The following is a 24,208-nucleotide window of genomic DNA, read 5'->3' as shown; positions in this document are numbered from 1 at the left end:
AAAGAAGTACTGCTTTATTCTCGTCTGTTTTGGTAGATATATCAAATAATCTAAGATTTTGTAGCATATGGAATACAGGCAACTAAAACTACATCTAACCATTCGAAGATTGAGGAGAAGGAATCTCTGGTAAGCACCCAATTATCTCTTACCAAGAAATTCCGAAAAAGCACAGTTTAAATTTTACGACACCTATACTTATAAAGTACGGAGCACTACCTATGCGACATGTGGTTTCATGCTTTATGCAGTCAATCAATGTTCTTGGTGAAATCCCCGCGCCAAAAGCCACGATCGAAGAAATGGGAACCGCGCTGATGTGCATCTTACTGGCGACCAAAGGACAGCTGGGTGAGAAGCCGGGTGATGCTGGGGGGCTGCGCAGAAACAGTGCGTGGTTGTTTCCTGTGCAAACTTCCATCTAAATCGGTTCGCAGCCTCAAACAATTCTGGCGCCTCCAAGTAGCCGGTGGGAACCTGCCTAAGAAAAAAAGGTGCGTGTGAGTACTTCATCTTTTCTAAACTTTTATGTCGTTTCAACTTTGCACTCCGGTTCTGCGTGTTCGCTAACTTGCATTCAACTATACGGCCGTAGCCTTATGCTGCTGTAGCACAATCCTCAGTTTCAGGCATGCCCACGAATACTCGATTCAGTGTAGTCAAACATGTAAGCGATGATTCTCCTACAACGGCAGTTGACAGGTTTTCTCTTACATTTATCCTACAACTAGCTTGTTTGCTAGGCTAATTCCCTGGGTTGACATGACGACCGAGTTGTTCAACGCAGTGAGCAAATTCGACCGCAAGTTCAGTTTTCTTTCTTCACCCAGGCTTCGAAATTAAATACGGTTAGCCTGTTGCGAATGATGCCTTAAAGTGCTCTGGAGTGACGACGGGGGGGTCATGCCATTCGGTGGTGTTCCTTCACCTTACATTCTTTTGGGATCCACAGCAAGCGCTGCTTCGTTACCCTCGGCTTCTAAGAGCGTCTTCAAAATTACCACTTTGACCTTTCGCGAGAATCACTCACATTTTGAATCGACAAGACAACCTTAAACGAATGGTGTTTCTCGTTGAAATAAAGGATCAGTTCCCTCGTCCCGGGAAAGATAAATTCCTAGTGCGAGCCCGGCCAAGCAAAAACAAAACGGTGTCAGCAGGTATAGCGACTACGGTGTAGGCACATGACAGCAGTGGCAGATAACCATCCAGTCTACTGTAATATAAAACTATATGGTCGGTGCAACCTGGGGTACCACTGCACTTTGCACGGGTGTTCGCAAGGTTCTGAAACCGTCGAACGCGGGTGCAGTTAAAATTTGAGAGTAGACGTGGGAGTGCCTGCCGATCCATACGGGCCTAACGCTCCGGTAAGATGTTCGCGCACTCATAGAGCATACTCATCAAACGCTTTATTAGCGCGATTGCCTTGTGCGGACGTTACATGACAGCATCTGGAAATATTTATTTGAATATGCGTCAGAATGAATGAATGAACAGAAGGGAATATGCGTCAGAATGAAGCTCTGTCAAAGCAAGGGCTGAGATGGCGGGGCGAGTAGTAAATTCGGTGCTCCTGTGTGCGCAAACACCTCCTCCGGCGCAAATCGACACGCATGCGCCAAAAAAAATCATAGTTGGAGAGGACTTAAAGTTAGGAATTAGATATTGGCTGGGTTTTTCCCTCTCGCAATAGAGCGCACTCGCAGTAGCCGCGTTTACACGAAAGCGACAGCAGCGCGTCACGTTTCCTAGAGCATAACCCGTGGTGCCATGGTGGCGCCATACGGTGTCGCACATAGAAGGCAAAGCAGCGTTTTGGGCGCTTCCGGGGCTTCTGGCGCGGCTGGTTCGCATTTTTTCTCAACTCGCCAGGTTTGGCGTCATTCACCCAACAAGGATACATTCAAAGCCAAGGCTTGCTGCCCCGCAGCTTGGAGATCGCATCACATCCGCAGCAAACTCCCTTCCGATAATTCCTTATGCGATGCGCTCGCTTTAATATGCACTTCGAAAGTCGAGTTACGCGTCTCAATCCACCCCTGTCTGGCGCAATAATACGACGCGCTCTCCTAGCGCATTCGCCCCGTTTCCATGGGTGCGATGCGATACGCCACTTGTCGCCGTCATGTAAACCCGGCTACGGAAGCCCAGATCAAGACACCGGACGGCAGGGGCGAACGGCGCTGCGGGAGCAGAAGTGCCACAAGTCCATGCAAACACCTGCATCGCGTTACTTTGATATGGCTGGGCCACGTTTTTTGTGTACATACTTCCGAAAAGCAGGAGGCTTTAAAACAGCGACGCCGCGAGCACGAACGGAGATACAAAAAAAGGTACCACAAATGTACCACAAACAATCAAGGCATCATAAAAAAATACTGCATTACTGTATATGCACGTTGCTCGATGTTTGCCTCGCAAGTAGCAGTGCCGTTTTCTATGTTCTGGTAATTCGAGGGGTCATTTCTTGTAGGAAAGATGCTACGCATATCACGGGCTTGGTTCGTAGCATTCATATAACGTAAATGTCGGCGCCCTGTCCAAAACAGAAACAGCAGGGATTATCACGAGTCACGCACAGGCGCCCACACTAAGAAGGCATCTAAGGTAACGCCGTGATAACAAGGCCGAGAAGAACGAACAGTTTAAGTGGCGCAGACAAAAATACGTTGGATGTTGATATTGTAGCCGACCAGTCAGATTGCAGATGATACAAATGGCAGGGAGCAACCGATGCCTTCATTATGCCCGTCTATCTTTACACCGTGTCTTACTGTCAGCCCCATAGATCATTGGCACGACATGCTGTAGGCAGTGGGTGATTACGGGTTGAGGAACCGCCATTCCTTTACCTATGCCATAGAGTACGCTACAGACAACTTTACTAAGAAAAGTGCTGCGCCTACAGTTTCCTCTATCCGGTGAAACACGCCAAATGAATTATAAGCCGTAATGCAGGAGTAGAAATGTTACAATTTTGCGGTTTAACCACCCGTGTGGAGTGAATGGGCGCACATTTTTGTCAGTCAATTGGAGAAGGAAATTGGAAATGTTTGAATGTGTTTACTGTGTTTCGCCGCTTGATAAAAAGCGCCTCGTCTGCACGTGCTTTGCCTGTAATCATTTCTAGATATCTTACGTAGCTACCGCAGCAGACAACAGCGCAACCAAACGGTTACTACGAGTGGATCCGCCGAACATACTTTAAGGGTGCGCCAGCCCCTCACTCAATACGCACTCAGCGGGACGTACTCGTATGTTTGTTGTCGTAAAGCTGTCGACTGTAAAGCACGTTTATGAATTTTATGCATCATGATCTCATTTCCCCGAAGAAGATCGGTTACGAATCAGCTACTCAATTCAATTCTTTCTTTTCTCAGTAGTTCCTGAGAAGGCTTCGGGGGCTGAAAGCTGTTGTACACAGCTTTACGGGGAGCCCTGCTCCTAATGCGTTTTTTGCTAGAAGAAGCGTAAAATTTGCGCTTCCTTGCGCCCTTTTCTCAACCGACTGAAGCATTTTTAGACAAGTCAAAGAGGGCTTTATTCTAGGTGTCCTGCGCTCACACGCATCTATACTCGCGCATCACTCATCACGGACATCTACGCGCGGCGGAGCAATGCTTCCAGGCGGCCTCCTGCCAACGCTCTGGTCGTTCATTCCACTTGCTCTTGGCGCCAGATATCAAAGAAAGCTGCTACGGTGAAGCTACGCTTGCTGTGCGCAAAACTCTTGACGCTGTGTGGCGATTGTGATACAAGTAAATATTTAACTGTTGTGCACATAATTCGGGTTGGAAAGACATAAGAAGCTGTTGCGCTTTTGATGCGACTACTTATGCTGCATTGCAACCTTTGAAGTTCAGAGCACTTTAGGTGCTCGCCTTGTCGTCATACCTCGCTTTCACAATATCAAACACCTGCCGGAGTCAGGCGGAGCAGCGAGATAGTGACCAAGAATTGAAGCGCTCGGACAATGAGACAAGCGAGTCAACACACACGAGCCACTACTTCCAACAGTTTTATTAGCAGACGAATACACCTGCATATACACACGAACACTGGCCCACGTCATAGTACAGTTTTATGCGTCACACTCGAATAAAAAAATCACGCTCTTTCTTTGATAAAACGACAGACGCAGTACACTCGTGGTCCGCTTTCGATATCATGTTATCTTCCAATATCTCTCGCGTAAGCTGGTTCTTATGCTTGGCAACAACTGCGCACTTGTCGAACAGGGGCTTGCCACCATGCTGCTTGTTGAATGACGCAAGCCATCCCCCCGTGTCGTTCTTTACGTTATTGCTGTGTTCACGGAGATGATCATTAACGCACCGCCCTGTTTGGACGATATACCTTTTCCCACAGTCCAACGGAAGGCTGTAAACAATGCCTTCTGCGCAAGCTACAAAGCGGTTTTAGTGCTTTTTGTTGCACGTTGGTTTCGTGGGAAGGCTGGGGCCTGTCAGCCTGCATAGCTTGCCAAATTTGCTGGGAGCCGAAGAAACAACCCTTACTTTCGACCACTCGCTAGACCGTCGACCGTTGTGAGCAAACACCCACGTAGAGGCCATGAGAGAGTATTCGAAAAACAAGCGATTTATACAGTCATAACCGTTCGAAACTCCTCAACCGCTGGCGCATGTCATACATATCCCCGTTGTTTAACGCAAAAGAAACTGCAGGTACATTTGAGGCAAAATCTGTACATATAACCGGAAGCCCCCACGTACATTTAGTTAGCAACTCTCTTTGGGTTGGTTATTACGATGGGAAGCGAAAATGCGGCTGCTAAAAACTACGCGTTCCAAACTACTCATTAAGGCGCCGGCACGTGTGCGACCACACTCGCGCTGTTCTAGGCGGTGGGCGCACGATCACTGCAAAGGCGGGAAATTTGAATTGTATTTAACAAACCACCGATCAATTCATAAAGAGAGGAGTGACACAGGGAGGCGAAGAGCGTGATGGGTGGTAGCAAAGATCGGATAACTGCGCCACAGCCCATTATGGTGAATCACTGCTCTGCACTTCCGAAAGCTTTTACGTTGAGAGGAGGGGCTTTACTTACTTTTTTTTTTTGCAAGCAGGTATAGTTGAAGAAAACGTTTCGCTAATCCATTGAGACACATAAGCCGATCTTGTCTTTAGGCATTAAAATTACTTCCAAAGCAATTCTAGAAGGATTTCACGAATGAACTGCGTGATTTTTATTTTTAGAATGGTATTTATTGTTGAACCGAGTTTAGAACCCTCTTTAGGTTCTGCACTCGAGAACCTTTGAGGTAAAAATTCAAATAAAATTATAGGAGCATCAGAGAGCTATGGATTCCCCAATTTCATATTTGCGGCTGTATGGAACCCGTTCCTTCCTCTTTAGCCAATTTTCCCCCATAGTAACGTGTTGTTGGCGCTTCCCCCTTCCCCTCAAAGGTTCTAAATGAGCACGAAATACAATCTTGTTAAATAGGGCACCATGAAAAATATCAACGTGTTGCGGGCATAGTTTCGTATAAGCTAGGGATCTTATGCCCTTGTATGCGTTTAAAATTTTTGTATCCTAGTTAGGTTCCAAGTAGCCAACTACGTATGGGCGGTTTATTGCAATCAACTTTTACTTTGCCTTTTCTCGCCTTTGGTGTAAGTACATTTGCATCATTGTAGCGGTCAAGTGCTTGCACTCCGCGAAATACATTATTTCTTCGCGCACCCACAGGGCGCTGCGTGGTTAGTGCGTCCTCATGCTTTTTTTCATTCCCCTTTCCTTCGTAGTTTTGTTGATGTATTGTTAATTATGTTTTCTCTGTGTGTGGGAGAGGCATACAATGCCTGTTATTGAGTTCTTTAGTTAATTTTATATTAATTACGGTATATTTATTTCTTCATTTCAAAAATGTCATTACAGCAATGACGTTTTTTGAAATGCCGTTGCACCAAATGCTTTCGTTTATCTTTGTTCCGTCTTTTTGGTTTTATTATTTTCTTAGACCTATTGTCTGTTTTTATAGTATTTCAACTGAAGTGTGTTGATTCTAAATTATGCATTCATAATCACCACGAGCCACTCTCATATTTCTACAAAATATTCAGGAAGTTTAGACCTCGCTTTCACCAATTCACCCACCCGCCACAGTGGCTCTGAAAAAGGCTACGAAGTGGTTTGCGCATATTGCGGGATTACTACGGCAAATTCTAGTCTGGAGCCTCTGGCTCATGTTTCGGCCACTATCGCTACGTTTACGCGACTTCATTCGGTAGAAAAATAAACTCGAAAGTACTTTCCCCCTCTCCACCTCCTCGTTGCCGATTTCCTAGGACGATTCGTATGGCGTCAAAAAGAAATGGCTCAGCTAGACTGCGCTATTGCACGCATCGCCGACCCTCTAACAGATTCGGTCGGACCAGCGTTTCGTCGGCCGGCCGCCGGCGGATAGTCCCAATACGTTCGCTATATGTTGAAAATAAGGCCCGACACGTTTGTGCATGGAATAGTGTGACTTTAGTTTGCTAGTTCGTAAACTGTATAAACATTTAATTCCAAGTCCCCCTACACGAGCGCACGTGCGACGCTTGGCTGACTAATGCGCTGGTAGAAACATGTAAACCCAACAGGCGGAAGCAGAGGTAGCTAAGTTAACATAGGTACTTAAGAATTACGATCAACCAAACGTTTTATCGTACAGCATAAACCTATGTTTTGGGAAGCTCTTCCGGCGCTGGGTGAACGATCACAGAGGTCAGGAGCACGACCACACATCAAAAGATTGTCTGCCTGAGGAATGCAGCCGCAAGAGATGCGATATTTGAGGAAATTGGGGCGATGCATACTGTACCAGTGATTTTCAAGAAATAGTCATCTTAGCGGATTGGAATGTTACAGCTAAATACAAATGTAAACACGTTGTAAGGTCCACATATGAGATCAGCGGCCAGGCGCCGGGGCTGCGCGTGAGAACCCGCCACTGTCTGGGGGCCCAGCACGGTGGACTCTACGCCGCAGCCAATTCGTCACGGCGCGCACGGGAGACGGATTGCCTGGCCCACCGCATACCACAGGGATAAATCCCCCATTGAGAAAGCAGACGGCGCCACCGGATTCCGAGATTCGTCCACGTGACGCACGGAAGTGGTGGAATTACCGGCGTCGAAGCGCGCGCCGCGCGAGACACCCTTAGTAACTCGCCCCGGCCAGCACAGTGCACTGTCGCCACCTTTCGCTTTTACCCCGCGGGATCGCGCACACTTGTTCATCCGCGAGCGTGCCGTTGACCCAAAGATGGCGGCGCCTCATTTATTATTCCGTAGCACCCTGAGTGACAGCTGTCTACGTGAATTTGGGCACTCCCTTACGCGTGTACGAACGAACGCTACAGGCGCGTTCCCCAGAGAGTGGGATCTCGAGGTTTTATAAGGTCGAACTTGGCCGTTAGAAATCGTTCTTGACTGAGCGCTGAGCTGAGCAGTTCCCGGTGGGACAATGAGTCCCCACCGTTAAAGCTAGGTTGGGATTTGTGAGCCCCCTAGGCTATAGGTTAAGATCGCGTCGGAAGTTTAGGGTACAGCGCCGTACCGGGCAAATAGACGGATCTTGCGGCGAAACAGAGTCTCGGCCGTCGTTTCTCGAGCGGTTTGTGTACGCTCCGAGGGTAGGAGAGTTAGACGAAGTTGAGAAGCTCAAGTGATTTGAGCGCACTTGGAGCTAGCGTCTGGCTGAAGTTTGCAGTTTTTCCTTTTACTACTCATGTACCCAGTTATCCTACTGTACATAGCTGTATATAAACCTTCGTTTTACTTAATCAACCCCAACGCCTTGAGTTCGTCGATTCGACCGCCGTCTCCAAGAACTTCAACACCAGCGCCCTGCCAGCCTCCTGCCAAATCAACCGGAGCCCGGGCGATTGGGTTCCTGATCGACACCAGACTTCGGGGAAACGAACCACAACTATCTTTACTGGCGCAGCCGACAGGATTTGGCAGAAGAAATCACTAGGCCACAGCCGGGGGCAGCAAGCGGACGCCAGCCCGCCTTCATTGGCAGAAGCCGAGCTCCGCGTGGAGTGGAGCGGCCGAGCCAAACCAGCGCACGGGGCCAACGACGCGTCGGCCGACCACCGAAGGTGTCGGTGAGTGGGATTTCTTGCGCTTCGTTGTGGCAGTGTAGGCTGAGTCTGAGGTTGCATGGTAGTCACGCGGAGCATGCTGGCGAACATGGCGGAAGGAGACGGAAATGGTCAGACACATGAGGCGTTACCTCAAAGAGGAACGGCGGCAGGAGGGGTGGTCCAAGCGGAGTCTGAAACGATAACTCTTAGACGAATGTAATTGAAGTTCCAGGAACTGAAGAGAAAAGCAGCGCGCGAAGCGGAGGAGCGAGAGAGAAAAGAAGCGCGCGAAGCGGCGGAGCGCCAGGAGGAAAGAGCGCGAGAGGCGGAGGAACGAGAGAGAAAAGAAGCGCGCGAAGCGGGGGAGAGGGAGTGAAGAGAGGCGCGAGAATCGGAAGAACGCATACAACAACTGAAGCTCGAATCTGAAGAGCAGTTGCTAAGGTACGAGTTGGAGCTGGAGCGAAGAAGGCAGACGCCCTTGCGCTCGGACACTCGCGAGCAGAAGCAATGGGGCACAGACCCACCAAGTTTTATAGCGACAGTGAAGTTGAATGGTTCCGGCCAGTGTTTGGAAGTTGAACATTGCAATGACAATGTAAGCAGGCGTGACTCCCTACACGAGGGTAGCATTTCCGCCGGTTTTGAACGCGTGGAGACGGACATTGGGATGAGGAGCGACGAGGTAAGCGAGTCCGGTGATACCGTAGAGCGGTGTAATGAAGTGATGCTCGAACATGACGAACAGCCTCGCAGTCGAAGTTTGGGGATAGAGTTGCAGCACATAAGGCAGAACCCGTCGAGCAGGCTCAGTTATGCACTGACAGCAAAGTTGAATGGGGGCAGCCCGTTTTTCAACTTGAAGCCGCGCAAGAACAAGATAAGCAGCCGTGGCTGCGCACAGGTGGCGAGTGGCTCAGCCGGGAACAGCTGCATGGAAAGGGAAGCGAGCGTGAGCAGTGTTCCAGCGAGCGCGTCCGGTATAAGAGCAGAGTCAAAGGGTAGCCCTGTTGTTGCGAGTTTATGGCCGCAAGTTACGTTTGCACCAGACACTGAGCTAATACATGCCGCACTTGCTAGCACGGGCAGCACCCAAACTGTCATCGGTGGACCGGGGGAGATTGGCCTCGCACAGGAATGTCCTGGAGCCCGCCGCGTTCCATATTTCGCTCAGAAGTCGCACGAGAAAGGGAACTCCGTGTCGGGCGTTCAGGAGCTCGCCCAGAGGGGTACGGAGAGAGAATACGAGAAAGTATGTGACGAGACGATGCGAAAAGGAGACGGAGTTCACGATCAGGCTGAGGGAAAGCACGAGTTAAGGGCGGATAAGAGAGCTGAGAATGTTGACTGGGTTGAACATGCAGAAAACGGAGGAGAAAATGAGAGAGAACGTGAGAAGGCGGAAGACAAGGAGCTGAGAGCATTTGACGAGGGTAGGAACGATACGGAGATGTCGCGTGGGTTAGGTGTTCTTGATGGTGAGAGTGTAACCGAGGAGGCTGATAGAGAACACCAAAACATGTACGCGGAGAGTGCTAACCCAAGAATGAGAGCTCCAGAGGAGGTTGCGAAGGAGAAGGAAAAACCATGTGAGGAGGCAGCTACAGCTGAAACAGAGGAACGAGGCGCAATCAGCGGTTTCCCAAAACCGGCGTCTGCTATAGAGCTTCGTAGCTTTACAGCGTTACAACGGTTGCAGGCGTTACCGAGATTTAGTCGGGAGCCGCGCTGGAAGGGATGACGCACTAAGTTCTGCGACCTGGCCGTGTGTCGCAGGCCCGAGTTATGAGTTGTGCCAGGAGGAGTGCATGCCGGGACAGCTAAAAACTGTCTTGGTCAGGCCGCCGCTCAGAATGCACATAGCCTGTCTGAGCGGTTTTTCGTAATAACAGATGTTGGTGAGGTGGTTGCAGCGGGGCACTCTATACGTAAGGGAAAGAATGACCCCGAGAAGGTCGTCGCGTTCGCAGGCCGACATTCCGCTCCAACATCAACCCTTCGCTCACGCTGCCAGCACGCGGCATTGCCGTACGTTGGGGCATTGGAGAGGCATGGCCGCGTGGCCTATGGGGCAGGAAACGGTGTCACATTTTGTGATACCACTCCGTCTCCCCCGAAGTTGTGTTCGCCTCATGGGGCTAAATTGTCAAGAATTGCGTTGACATTGCAACGCTACACGGTCCGGGTCATCTGTAGAGAGGTTGGAAATACTCGAATGCACTACCCTGTTTTCGGAATGTTGCTTGAGGACGCCATTATTGAATTGCGTCCCAGCCTTAATGCCGCCACGACGGACGTGAACGTTCCCGTTCACCCGTTCTTTTTTGTCGGTGGAGTGTGTGTGTGGGTGTGTGTGTGTGCCGTGGTTGTGAATGACGAGATTCCTTGGGTGCTCGATCCGTGCTCCGCATTGATCGATCCGCGCACCGAACCGAACTTTATGTGCGCCGCAAGAGAGCGAAAGCACAGCCGAGTATTCTTGCGTTATCAGGCTACGCCGTCAAGCGGGACATTTGCGCGCGTGCGCATAGTGGCAATGCAAACTTCATTAACGTTGTATTTTTGTTGACTGCTAAATTGCCCGTGTTGTTCACCAGTCCTTATTCCTTTTAAATGCAGAGCATTTCAGTAACTCACGATGTCACCCGCGTTGACGTCTGTAGTCCGCACCGCACCCCTGCATACTATATTAAAAAAAATACTATCCGGCGCCCGCTTTCGATCCCTCGACCCTGCGGGCGGAACGCAATGTTCATGGTGCTCTACCCACTGTGCCACAAAGCCGACACAGATTGCGACGCTACGAACGCGCCTTATATTGTTGACTCATTCAAATTACTGCTGACGAGCGCTCTCTCTTCAGCAGTTACCACAAGTGCAACAACATTAACGTAACGCAAACTACTTAACGTCGTGCGCCCCCGGAAATGCTCTGCATTTGATCGTGCCCCTCGCGAGGGGGATGTTTCACTGCGGCTTCTCTCGGTCGCAGGACCCGTGGCGCCATCTGGCGGAGGCGCGGCACAACTCGTAGCACTTTCTTTGAAAAAGCGCCTCGAAAGCGCGGCAAATATGAAATAGGGATGACACCGCTTTTTCCGCCAGTGCATCGCTATCCTAGTTTTTTTGTGTTATTTTGCTCGGCGTAGTTGCTGCTTTTTTTCGAACGGGGCGCACTGGCGGGAGGCTCAATAAATACGACAAGTAACGAGAAACATTTGCGTCTCAATATCCTGGGATAAGACACCTTCAGTTCAGGGCAAAAGGCGAGATACAGGCAAAAATTAGGGCTTTGTATGGCACCCCCCCCCCACCCTGTGCCGCAATCAAAACCGGTACTATATCATAGATTTGGTACGGGCATGCCAGAGTTATATAGTTTAATTTTCCCACCCTCAACCCCCGTGAGACGACTTCCGGCCACCGCTGGTGCGGCACTCAGAAGCAAGTGATTTATGCTGCGAGAAAAAGTCAGCGCTGTACACAGTCAGGAAGCAGCAGTAGCAGTAGGAGATCCTGGTAAAATCAAATTGAACGCCAAACAAGCTCCGTTTTCTTGTTGCCGAGCAAACACTCTTGCCGGATCATATATGAGGCAAGCGGAGCAGTTCAAGTATCTGCTAAAACAGGAAGTGAAGTTATACTTGTTAGCGCGCTGTCAAAACAATGTTGGATGTTCGTGGTGAAGTTTCCCTCATGTCAACAGGGGCTAATTCGACATCTTTAGTAGAGCTCCCGGTTAACATGACCGCTGAGAAAGTAGGTTTACTCTCTTTGTTCTTGTTGTCGAGTGCCGAAATGTTTGTGCCTGTTTGCAGTTACAGCGCGCATCAGTGTTATAGGTTGAGTTGTCTCGTTGTTCGTGGCGTTTACGCGTGCCGGAGACACGACCCCATTTTTTTTACTCGCACTTAGTGTTTCTAGCATTTTTTGGTTTGTTTCCGGTTTGCTAGAGTATTCCGTCCCTGTTGAACGGCTAGTGAATAGGGTGCGTTTGTGGTTTAGGTGAGAGAGGGTTCGGATCAGCTGCAGAAATGGACGGGGGCTCATTTGTGGTTATACCTAGCTCCTTCCACGTGTTTTTTTTTTTTGTTTGTTTGTTCCGCTGCTATTGCTGAAGGAGAGATGAAACAAGAGGCCCTTTTAAATTCTTTTCGAATTGACTGAACCAAGAGGTCCAGTAACCCTCTTAAAGGGGGAGTTGTAAGGTGCACTTATGGGATCAGTGGCCAGGCGCCCGGGCTGCGCGTGAGAACCCGCCACTCTGTCTGGGGGCTCAGCACTGTGGACTCTACGCCGCAGCCGTCGCCAATTCGTCGCCGCGCGCAAGGAAGACGTATTGTCTGGCCCATCGAATACCACGGGGATAATCCCCCATTGAGAGCGCAGACGGCGCCCCCGGGTTCCGAGAATCTTCGACGTGACGCACGGAAGTGGTGGAATTACCGGCGTCGAAGCGCGCGCCGCGCGAGACACCCTTAGTAACTCGCCCCGGCCAGCACAGTGCACTGTCGCCACCTTTCGCTTTTACCCCGCGGGATCGCGCACACTTGTTCATCCGCGAGCGTGCCGTTGACCCAAAGATGGCGGCGCCTCATTTATTATTCCGTAGCACCCTGAGTGACAGCTGTCTACGTGAATTTGGGCACTCCCTTACGCGTGTACGAACGAACGCTACAGGCGCGTTCCCCAGAGAGTGGGATCTCGAGGTTTTATAAGGTCGAACTTGGCCGTTAGAAATCGTTCTTGACTGAGCGCTGAGCTGAGCAGTTCCCGGTGGGACAATGAGTCCCCACCGTTAAAGCTAGGTTGGGATTTGTGAGCCCCCTAGGCTATAGGTTAAGATCGCGTCGGAAGTTTAGGGTACAGCGCCGTACCGGCAACTAGACGGATCTTGCGGCGAGACCGAGTCTCGGCCGTCGTTTCTCGAGCGGTTTGTGTACGCTCCGAGGGTAGGAGAGTTAGACAATGTTGAGAAGCTCAAGTGACTTGTGCGCACTTGGAGCTAGCGTTTGGCTGAAGTTTGAAGTTATTCCTTTTACTACTCATGTACCCAGTTATCCTACTGTAAATAGCTGTACATAAACCTTCGTTTCCCTTAATCAACCCCAACACCTCGAGTTCGTCAATTCTACCGCCGTCTCCAAGAACTTCAACGCCATCCCCCTGCCAGCCTCCTGCCAAATCAACCGAATCCCGGGCGATTAGGTTCCTGATCGACACCGGCCTTCGGGGAAACGAACCACAACCATCTTTACTCAGGCTATAACATTATATACGTTATATTCTCCCGAACAACGGAAGCTAATGGCCGAGGGGCTTGAAGCCATAGGAATATTGTTTTGGAATTCGTAAGTTCGAATCGCCGTTGGTGCATGTTTTCTTTTTCTGAGCAGATTACTTTTAGGGGAATATTTACTGTACTTAATTCACCATTTTTGCGCAGTAACATTCATTGCTCAACAAGGGAGTTCGCAGAACACGTGCAGAGTCACACTGACGCGCTGACGATTCCTTGTTTTCATCAAGTTGCCATAAGCGCAACTGCTTGAGGGCAAAGTCCCCAAACAGTCGACCCTTGACTGGTGCGAACACGCCTCTTAGGACCATTGGTCGGCAAAATGGAAAGAACTCACTCAAACAAAATTACAATTTTTTTTATTCACGCTGTACACAATCAAACTGACTCAAAAAGCTAGGCTGTTTTCAAAATCACTCGTACTCACTCATCACATACTTATTTGTAATTGTACGCGCTTCTACTCACTCACTTGTCCTCACGAGTATTCTTACTCAATCTGTACTCATGGGTAATCGTATTCAATCTGTACCTATGAGTACTCAATCTGTACTCATGGGTTATTGTATTCAATCTGTACCTATGAGTACTCAATCTGTACTCATGAGCACTCAATCTCTACTCATAAGTACTCAAACTGTAGTCATGCGTACTCAACTTGTATTACTCACGAATACCTATTATCTGTGCTGAAAGCTAGCTCGTGGCTCGAATGAAGAACTACATAGAAAAACATAAAATGTTTGATTAGAAAAACTGAGGTTACATATAGATCAGGACAGAACAACGGGAAGAGAACGTCTCACGCAATACACTGTCGTAGGGCGACACTATGCGAAGGCACGTACACTTGAGAGAGCGAAACGGACCGTAAGCCGTCGCGCTGTGTCTGGCGTCTCCTCTTGTTCTCAGGAATAAAACAACGAAGCGTGGGCCGCGTCGGGCTCATGAGGAGGTTGGGACTTTTAAGTATGGCCGCGGCAGTAAATTGAGGTTTTATGCGTGTCTTTGGGTGGCAGCTTTTTGTCGTCCGTTTTCTTTTCGGGGCGCGCAGATATTCTCAAATTGTGCTCCCAATCCGAGTTGCGCCTGACCCCAGGCACAATTAAGTGTTCACGTAGATGGACCTCCGTTTGTATCTAGATCACTGTCCGATTATTCACAGATGCTCGATGCTGGCGTTTTTTGTTGTTGTTGTTGTTGTTGTTGTTCCCGAAACGAGAAACTTCGTTAAGAGGGTGCTGTTTTCGATGAAGTTCGGTGAATTTCAAATTGGCTTGATTTTATTAACTGGGTGCCGTCGGATCCACTTCGTCGGACCTGAACTTGACAGAATTTACGTTAGTCGCGACGCTTCCGTCGGCGATTGTGTTCGTGTAGATCGTTGCGTTCTTCGTGCATGTGGGAGCGTAGACATCCGTTTTGTCCGGAAGCGAACTGCGGTGTGCAAGAATGGCATAGCTGAGAGCTTTGAGGACGTTGCTTTAATGGAGATGCGCGTTGAGTATGGTGGGGGAACTGTTTAGATTTTCGTTTAGAGTGCGGTAGCATGGCGTTGTCGTAGGGCGGTGTGGCTGATCGGTCAAAGTAGTTGCGGCTGCACATTTGCTGTCACCGTGGTTTCCTCGGTGCTGAAACTGTTGTGGTGTGAAAGCGGGCGTAATTCGTCTCGTCCGTTCAGTCCCACATGCCTTGGCGTCGCAAGTGTGACTTCATCGTTAGGGCATTCGATGCCTTCGTCTAGATCGGGTTCATTCGTTGCCGTTCTTGCCGTTTCCGTTTCGTTGCTCAAGCTCTCGTCTTTTTCCCGTTGTTTTGAGAATGCTAAATTCGGTATCTCCCGTACAAGCAGGCTCGAAAGCGTTCCGTTCGTCCTGACTCCGTTTGCTTGCGGTTGCGTCCTCTTGTACGAAATGGTGTTTTTCAGGTGAGTCTCGATCGGAGCAGCGGGCGCCGGGGATCTTGTTCGTTTTGGCTCGGACCTGCCGCATGTGCTGGCCGTATCGTTGCTCGCTGACAGACCTACCTGCCCGAGTCTGATGTCATTCGTTCGCTGGACTGGGGCTGGAGCAATGGGTGCAGGACAGCTCGTACGTCCAGTACGGTTGAACCGCATGCGCTGGCTCAGTTTTAAATGCGAATGCATTTATTAGCCGGGGTTGTCTTGCTCCGTTGGCCGGCGTGCGCCTGCATTCCTCCAGCGCGAGCGCACGTGAGCGCGCGCCTCGTAGTTCTGCCTTCGTCGTCGTCGTCGTCGTAAATACGAATGCATTTCTTAGTCGGGGGTTCACACAATGCAACGTGAGCATCACGCCTCTCCCTGGCGGTGACGTCACTGCAGTTGCTTCCACGTCATCATCATCGGTTGGAGAAGAAGAAGACAAGTCTGCCCCACGTGGGGCTTCGAAACGTTCCCCACTACCATTCACGGGAGTTGCATTGATCTGGTATTTACGCGCAACTGTGACGCGCGTATGCTTCTCAAAGACCCTTTGACCGTGCACTTTAGCGATCACAAGGCAGTGATTGTGGCCGTCACGTACAACGATAACACAAACAGGTGCTGATGAATAAATGATTACGTTCACACTCTCGTCATTAATTACGCCATTACTCGCAACACACTCATCGGTGCACCCAATGCACTCGCATTTCTGCACGATTCCCTTCGGGTAGGTGCGGGGGAATTTTTTTAAGCTTATTTCTTTGGTTGTGACATTCACTGGCAAAGTCCGGATAGCGAAGCTGTAGCGGAGGCTGTCGCGAATAGCGGTTTCTTTCGTGTGTGCTGGCTTGATCGCGTTCCGTGCGCTGTGCATTTCGTTCACCGTGGTCAGCTCTGCCGGTCAGGTTTGGATGTCCATCGTCATTTCTGGGGGCTTACTTGAGCTGCGCGTCTCGTTTACCCTGGGAAACTCCCCACTCCTTCATGTGCTGTCGTTCACCACGTATGGTGCGTTTCGTGCGCTGTGCGTCTCGCTTGCTGTTTCCATGTCCATCAATCAGAATGCGATATCGTTGGTTGCGTGGACCGGGGTGGGGACAGCACGCACGGAAAATCTACGTACTGGCGTCATTCCTTCCGAGCTCTTTTTGTTCGGTTCCTGTACGTCTGGGCGGGAAACGCGTGTGCCAAGCACGTGGTGCCTGCCTCCTGGCTCGTGCGCGCTGTGTATGTTGCGCGTCTCGTTGCTCGTTGCTGGAATGACCTGCGCGTGGGCGATGTAGCTCCTCGACTGGCTCGGTCGGTGTGAGAGCAGCTTGAGTTCGTGATCCCGCCGGAAATGCCCTGAGCCTAGCTCGCGTTTCCGTAATCGTGACGATTACGTGGGAGAGGTCCGGTGAGCAAGCATGCACAGTTTTGCATACGTCGTCTCGTTCGTATGCGTGCCGTCGAGCATGCTGCCTGTGTCCGGATCTCGTGCAGTTCAGGCATAGTGCCCTTTATGGTACTGAAGTGTAGACTGAAGCGTTACCTTGCATGTAGCCGCAAGCGCCGGAGGTAAAAACGAGAGAAGAAAATTAGTGTGATGCAATAAACACGGCTACTTTAAAAAGTGGTGAGGAAATGGACCGTGCTTGCCCTGTGCTCTGATCTGTTGAAATTATGACTGGGAACGAAACTTTGCACGAGCGAAATTTTGTTTTTAGACACTAGAGAATGAAGTACGAGCTTCGACCCAAACGAAACACTGGAGGTGCACTCTGGTAGCAGCGCTTAACATCATCTTGAGCCTTGTATTAGAGTAGCTGTCGAATGCAGCGAAATTAACTATTTTGTTGCTTTCGAAGCAAAATGGTTCGGCCGCCGCGTTGGGGTGTGCCTTATCACGTCCGGCCGCCGTAATACTATGGTGCGCCTACAAAACGGAAACAGCTGAGCCGTGTTTCGAAGCGTAGTTTATACCATATATAGTCCTAGTGGTTCTGTGGTTCAAGCACAGATATCATAAAACCACGCACAGAAATGCACGAAAGTTTTAAATGCATGGAACCAATGCAAATGCTATGTGCATGTTAGATAGCCTATAGAGAGTCAATGGAGATGGTCTATTCATAACTATATTAGCCACGACGGTGTGCAAGACGAGTGCCTCGGTGCTTTAAAGCTGCTTTACCGCAAAAATGCCAAAAGACCGAAGGAGGCACGTGGTGTTGACACTCCTGAAAGGGGGCGCCACCGAACTGCGAGCGACCCACGTGTTCTCGCGGTTCCAATTTCCAAAATATAACTCTCAACCACAGCAGCCTACAGCGACTTACTTTGCGCAGGCTTTAGTATAGCGGTGCCATCAGACAACCTCTAATTACTCGGCAGCACACCAAAATTTTCGCTAGCATCCTATATGCATGTTTTCGTTTCTGGCGTAATGTGGCAAATATTCGGTAAGAACTGGCCGAGTGTGTCATTACTAGAGACCGGAACTTTAGGCAAAATGCCTATTTTTTATTCCAGTCCGTATCGAGCCTATTTAACATATAAGCATGAACTAAAGGAAGGGGAACATTTTAAGCAATAGTTGATTGTGCCTATACGTGCCTATTTTGAGGTTCGTGCCTATACAAGCTTTTAAGCGCCTATAAATGCCTTTTTTGTGCTGTCGAGTACAGACTTTGCCTCAATCAGTCGTATATCTCGATGGAAAAAAAGGAAATCTATTGTTGGACTGATGGGAATGCATGAGCATCTTGTCTCTCTCCATTGCTAACTTGAGGCCTCGCCCGATGCTCATTCCTTTCTCTTCAGACATCCGCCACGCAGAGTTTCTTTCACCCCACTCAGTAAAGCGTATAACCACAAAAATATCATCATCTTCTTCCTACACTATGCCAACCATGCTTAGCGTTCTAATAATCTCAGCGGTCTCGTTTTCTCGCTCTAGCAGCGGCTTTGGCTGCCTGTCTTTCCTTTTGTAGTCTGCCAGTATCGCCATTAGCCGCAGTATTTTTCATTTCTTCCTCGTTTGCCACCCTAAACTGGCTGCGTGCTCGATAATTATACAACGCGGGCAATCAGTGGCAGGAGTCACAGAGACCCGCCGAGACTCCCCGTGACTGACGGGCACGTCTGCAGAGGCAGCTGCCGCTCAGTCGCACTCCTGTTAAAGTATTCTTAGCACCGTCGCTCTCGTCACTCACGCAGCCGGCGATCTCTAAGCGCTATCTCACTTTACCGTTTTTGGGTTTATGTCGCTGGCTGTTTGACAGAGTGACGCGTAGCGACGGAAATATTACCCGAAATGCCCTATATATTGTTCGCGCAATAATACAGTGCTAACAGTGGCATAAATTGTTTTGTCACAGACAGGAGAACACGTGTTTTGAGGAATGGTCTCGTCGAATTTAGTCTGCAAGGCATGCAAGGTGAAAATAAAGAGTACGCGTTGTCCCCCAACCAGTCGGCGTGCAGCGAGTATAGAAAACAGTATGTTTGTGAATGGGGGTATGAAGTAATGAAAATGACGAGGCGCGCTGGCGTTGGAAATGGGTTCGCACTGGCTTGTTTGGAAGAAAACAAGAGAGCAATTGAAAACGTTGTATTTAGCATTTTTAAGGGTTTTTATTGAATGCTAGCGGCATAAAAAGATTCTTGCGGGTTCCGTCGGCGCGTCGTCTGCTAGCGCCCCCAACGATAGCGCGCAAGCGCCAGCCTGCGAGGGAGCCGGCCAATGGAAGCCCTACCTCTCAAGGCCAGGACGGTACTGCGGGAAAGCACAGCTACTCTCTCGGCAAGATGCGCAACATTGACTTTCACGCCTTTCCTTCTGCTTAAAAAATTGCAAATAAATCTGAACCCTTTCCCACTTATTTACCTCGGACGGGATTTCGAAAAGCCTTTCTAAACAATGCAAAACAATTACAAATTGCTCGCGAATCCCTCCCCCCCCCCCCCAAAAAAAAAAAAGGTCGGATTTGTTTGGTGTCGAGAATATTGCAGCGCAGATTGCACGCGGGCGAGGCTAGAGCGTGCCCTAGAGAGGCAGCGCGAGGCTAGCTTGTGGCAAGATTAAGAGAAAACCTATTGACCCTATCACTACAGCCAGCACGTCAGCGTAGTTGGCGTTTCTGCTCTCTCCGTAATCCGTCCGAAGCCTGCCAACGAATGCCGAAGATTAAGACGCCGAAAAGTGTCCTTATCCGGCAATGGACCAGTGGATCGCAGTGCTACACCGTCGACGGAGAAACAGTATTCTGCCAACCCTGCGGAAAGCAGGTGAGAATACAATACTTTCCACTTGATCTTAATTAACGATATCATGCACTTGACGTGAACACTGGACCAACCGTAAACGTGACGCCTCCAACAGTGCTTACGCTAAATTTATTCTGAATGCTCAGAACTTGCCAATAATGTGCGTTTTAAGAACTTTTTACGGTAACTGCTATTCATTGTTGTGCAATGTTTGCAACCTAATTCGGGAACTGGCTTCCTTATTGAAAATTTCCGGCACAGTGTTGGTCGGATTGTTGTATAAGCATCATGATTTTAAAAACGGTTACCTGCTATTGCGCAGCTGGCCAACTTCGCCATTCCTTGAGCTATTGTCAGGTTTACAACTCTACATGACTAAAAGCAAAAGTACACTAGCAACGTTTCACGTGCCTTACGCAATATCTTAGTTTTCGTTACTGTTTTCTTCGCGCAGGTACCCTGTGAAAAAAAGTTCCACTTGCAGCAGCATGAAAGAACAGCACTGCATCAAGCCAATGCTCTGCGCAACCAGCCGTCGACATCAAGACAATCGTTCCTGGCTGAAAGTATTGCTCAAGGAAAAAAAAGTGAATTCAGCGCTGACCTGTGCGAAGCATTAGTCGCTGCTAACATCCCTTGGGCGAAAATCGAAAACAAGACTTTCAAGAATTTCTTGCAAAAGTACTGCAAACAAAAGGTACCATCAGAGTCGACTCTTCGCAAGGAGTACCTGCGACCACTGTACGAGAAGACGCTACAAGAAATTAGAAGAGAAATCGGTGAATTCCACATTTGGATTTCTGTGGACGAGACGACAGATGCCACCGGACGAGTACTCGGTCACTTTGTAGTCGGAAAGCTTGACGCAGAAGAGAAAACAACACCCTTCCTGGTTTGCTCAAAAGAGCTAGAAAAAACTAGCGGAGAGACCATCGCCCGCTTCGTGAACTCGTCATTGAAGCTTCTGTACCCCTCCGGAGCCCACGACGACCGAGTACTGCTGCTCTACACAGATGCAGCAGCTTATATGCTTAAGGCTGGTGCACTTCTCAAGGTTTTTTACCCAGAACTATTGCACGTCACTTGTCTTGCTCACGGGATTCATCGGGTGTGTGAAGAGCTACGAAAGTCGTTCAGTTCGGTCAACGAACTGATAGCTGTAGGGAAGGCGGTGTTCCTCAAGGCTCCTTCCCGCGTTCGTGCTTTCAGGGAGCAGCTGCCGGGTGTACCTCTTCCACCGGAGCCTGTTGTTACCCGCTGGGGAACTTGGCTGACGGCAGTGGAATACTACAACCAACACTTAAACGGTGTCAAGGCTGTTGTAAGCAGCTTTGCTGAAGATGAGAGTGTCGCCGTGAGAAGGGCCCAGAAGGTTCTACATGATGTTACACTTGCATGTGACTTGGCCTATTTGTGTGCCCATTTCACGTTCTTGGCAACAACAATACAGAAACTTGAAAGTTCGGGCACAACGCTGACTGAAAATATTCAGCTGATTTTGGACGCACAGGAAAGGTTCGCTAGTGCTCCCAGGGGACCGGTTGCTGACAGAGCTATAGAGAAGCTTAAGTCTGTGTTGGACAGAAATCCCGGATTTTCGACGCTGACGGAACTGTCTGAGGTTTTGAGCGGCGGACATACCGCGATTCCAGATGGAATCAAAACATCCAACGTGCCAAAGTACAAGTACGCTCCACTAACCTCAGTGGATGTGGAGCGTTCTTTCTCTGCGTACAAGACGATATTGACTGACAGAAGGCACAACTTCAAGCCCGAAAACCTGGAGATGGTGCTTGTTTGCCACTGCTTCCACAGCCTTTCGCACAGTGTTGCGTCACCCTAGATATCTTGAAATCGTCACCCTTGAGTGTTTTATGAAGAAAATAAAATTGCATTTTCAAAATACCGATGTTTGTAGCCTGTGTTTACTCTAAACCGAAAAATTGCACTGAAATACGCCGCCTGAGTAAATATTATTCGAGCCTATATATGCCTATATGGTAGTACTTAGTGCCTATATATGCCTAAATTTCAATTTTGAGCGCCTTCAATAGGCGCCTAAAACCCGTTTTTTTAGTGCCTAAACTTCCGGTCTCTAGTCATTACTTAAACGTGTGAACAAACAAGAACATTCTGAGGTGCGCCTTAGTGGAGGACTCCGGATTCACTTACTAAACTTTTTAACACCCTTAAAGGTGCTAAAAGGGTGCACTCAACATTTTGCACCCTTTTTGCACCTTTTAAGGACTAAAACATTGCTCCGGCACCCAATCATGAGGGTGCCACATATTAAGGGGTGTAAATCTTAACATTTTTACACCCTTTAAGGTGCAAGGAGGGTGTACTGAACATTTTGCACCCTTTTTGCACCTTTCAAGCACCCAAATATTGCTCGGGCAACCGACCTCGAGGGTGCCAAAATTCAGGGGTGTAATCAACAGTTTCATAGGGTGCTACGACCGTTAAAGGGGTGCTAAAAAGTATTTCTTCTCGATTGGGGTGTTACCACGGCACCTTATCGTTAGGGTGCCTAAAAGAACGGTGTGTGAATGCAAGCATGCAAAATTGCACAAAAACAGGCTGAATGTTTAAACCGCACATTGCACTATTTCACCGCCCGTTGAGAGAATAAATATGAACTCTCCACATAGACCAGGGGAAAGGCTCTAAAATTGCTGTTCGTAAATTGAACAAAACGTGCTGAATGTTTAAATTCCACTCTGCACTAATCTACTGCTTCGAGTGTGTCACAAGGTTCGTTTCGATGTCTGGGTGCACGGGAAGGAAAGGCTACAAAATGCCTCTTGTAGTCCTATAAATAAAACTTTTACGCGAGGCATCGGTGTCCTCAACGAAATCGAATTTACCTAAGAATTTGTTCCCGTATTATTATGCCCCGGGCAAAAATTCCAACAAGACTTTCTTGTTGGGCTCACAGCACGCCTGTGGGGCCAATACGAAGTTCTGTCGGCACTCTATCGTTCCAATAGCCTAGTCTTCCAACAGGGAGTTTAACCATGATGGCGTTTGTGGGGCCAATAAGAAGCTCTGTCGGCACTCTATCGTCCCAACAGCGTATAGTCTTCCAACAGGGAGTTTAACCGTGATGGCGTTTACCGGCTCGCCAACACGATAAGTCAACGCCAACAGACGCCTCGTTCGTAATCAGCGGCGCGAGCGCGCCATCAGACAGAACCGACAGACGCCCTGAAGGTGGTTTTTAGGGCCTAAACAGCAGAGTCTATGTCTGGCATAGACGCTAGACGTCAACGTTTGTGTTCTGAATTTTCCCTTCAGTAAGTAACAGTCAAACGGACGATAACATAACTATGTGAAGATATGCTTTGGCTCATACCACGGCAAGCGCAATCGTTTGTGGCTGCAGCCTCGGTTGCTCTTCGTCCACAACAAACTGAATCGGCTGTACAGCTTTCTTCGAGGGCGTGTATGCAGGGGTTCTATCTTCCTTTTTTGCGCAGGCCGACGGGGGCGGTCGTGTAAAATCATTTTCGCTCGTCGCTGCCGTAGGGTTGCCACCTTCCTAGTTTTGGACCGGCCCGACCGGTTTTTTAAACAGCGGGCCGGTTGCCGGTCCATATCTAAAACCAGCCGTCATCAGCCGGTTTTTTGGCTTTTGTGCCGTGATTATGCCCGTTTTGGCGTTTTATAAGCGTCAATTCAACAACTAAGACGATAAATACGTGTCGACAGGCATAGGCGTGCGCACAGGGGGGGCAGGGGGGGCGGCCGCCCCCCCTAATCATCTGAAGGGGGCGCCAAATTTGCCCCATGCCTTGCCGATGTAACACATGAAAGTAAAATTTCTGCTCAGAAATATTTTGTGTGTGTTGCAATTCCATCACATTCAAATAAAAATTTTATAACCATCCCTCTTTGCACTGCGTTCGCACCGCAAGGCCTTCAGTGAGAAGAGGTCGGGAGTTGCTCTGGGGGGGGGCGCAGCGGTAAGACTTTGCCCCCCCAAATTGAGAACTCTGCGCACGCCTATGTCGACAAGCTGCGCAAAGACACGCGAGCAGAGAAAATACGCGGGCAAGCGCGCTGCCTCAGATGGAGGGGGACCTAAGGGAAGAACAAAATAACGAAATTCTACCGCCGCGGTCAGCAATTGCGGTTACTTTTCAGTGAAGCACATGCAGAGCGATTAACCAAGCTCTCAATCACTTTCAGTACAAACGTTATGTTGATTTCTCTCTAAGAAAACACTACAATAAATGGCACCGCATGTTAAAAAACATGGCGTCTTTTTTCAACACAATCCCCCCTCCCCCCGCCCCCCCCCCCGGAAGGCCCGTTTTTTTTTTCGGGGAAAGGTTGTAACCCTACGCTGCTGTTCTGCCTACCTGCTTGCTGTACCTATTACGTCGCCGCCACCGCAAATCCCCACTTGTTACAAACTCAGAGGTTTTCGCACTGTTAGCAGTCGTTTTACACGATGGGTTTGATGCGCCTGACATGCCAAGAGTGACATCGCTTGTAGTATTAGAGCGACGTTGCTTGTCTGCAAGACGGTGCCGGTCAAACAAGCGTTATCAACGCCATAATTCTAACGGCACATTCCATTTATTTCGTGGCTGCCGTGGCTTGCGC

The 24,208-nt window shown here is 49.2% G+C and overlaps 1 protein-coding gene across 2 annotated transcripts in view; it reads left to right on the top strand.

Annotated features, from left to right (window-relative positions):
* The first annotated feature begins 355 nt into the window (after positions 1-355).
* Positions 356-24,208, top strand: part of LOC144139360 (uncharacterized) — a 57,033-nt gene continuing 33,180 nt past the window's right edge. The window contains exon 1 of one of the 2 annotated variants that reach the window (XM_077671728.1): positions 356-500. The gene's annotated coding sequence lies outside the window, so the exon portion shown is untranslated. The remainder of the gene's footprint in view (positions 501-24,208) is intronic. The other variant, XM_077671729.1, reaches the window with a different exon arrangement.

The sequence above is a fragment of the Haemaphysalis longicornis genome, unplaced genomic scaffold (assembly GCF_048455015.1).
Source record: "Haemaphysalis longicornis isolate Haplotype H1 unplaced genomic scaffold, Haemaphysalis longicornis Haplotype H1 scaffold_5, whole genome shotgun sequence".
Lineage (NCBI taxonomy): Eukaryota > Metazoa > Arthropoda > Arachnida > Ixodida > Ixodidae > Haemaphysalis > Haemaphysalis longicornis.
The sequence above is the reverse complement of the archived record's forward strand: the minus strand, read 5'-3'. Positions and strand labels throughout refer to the sequence as shown.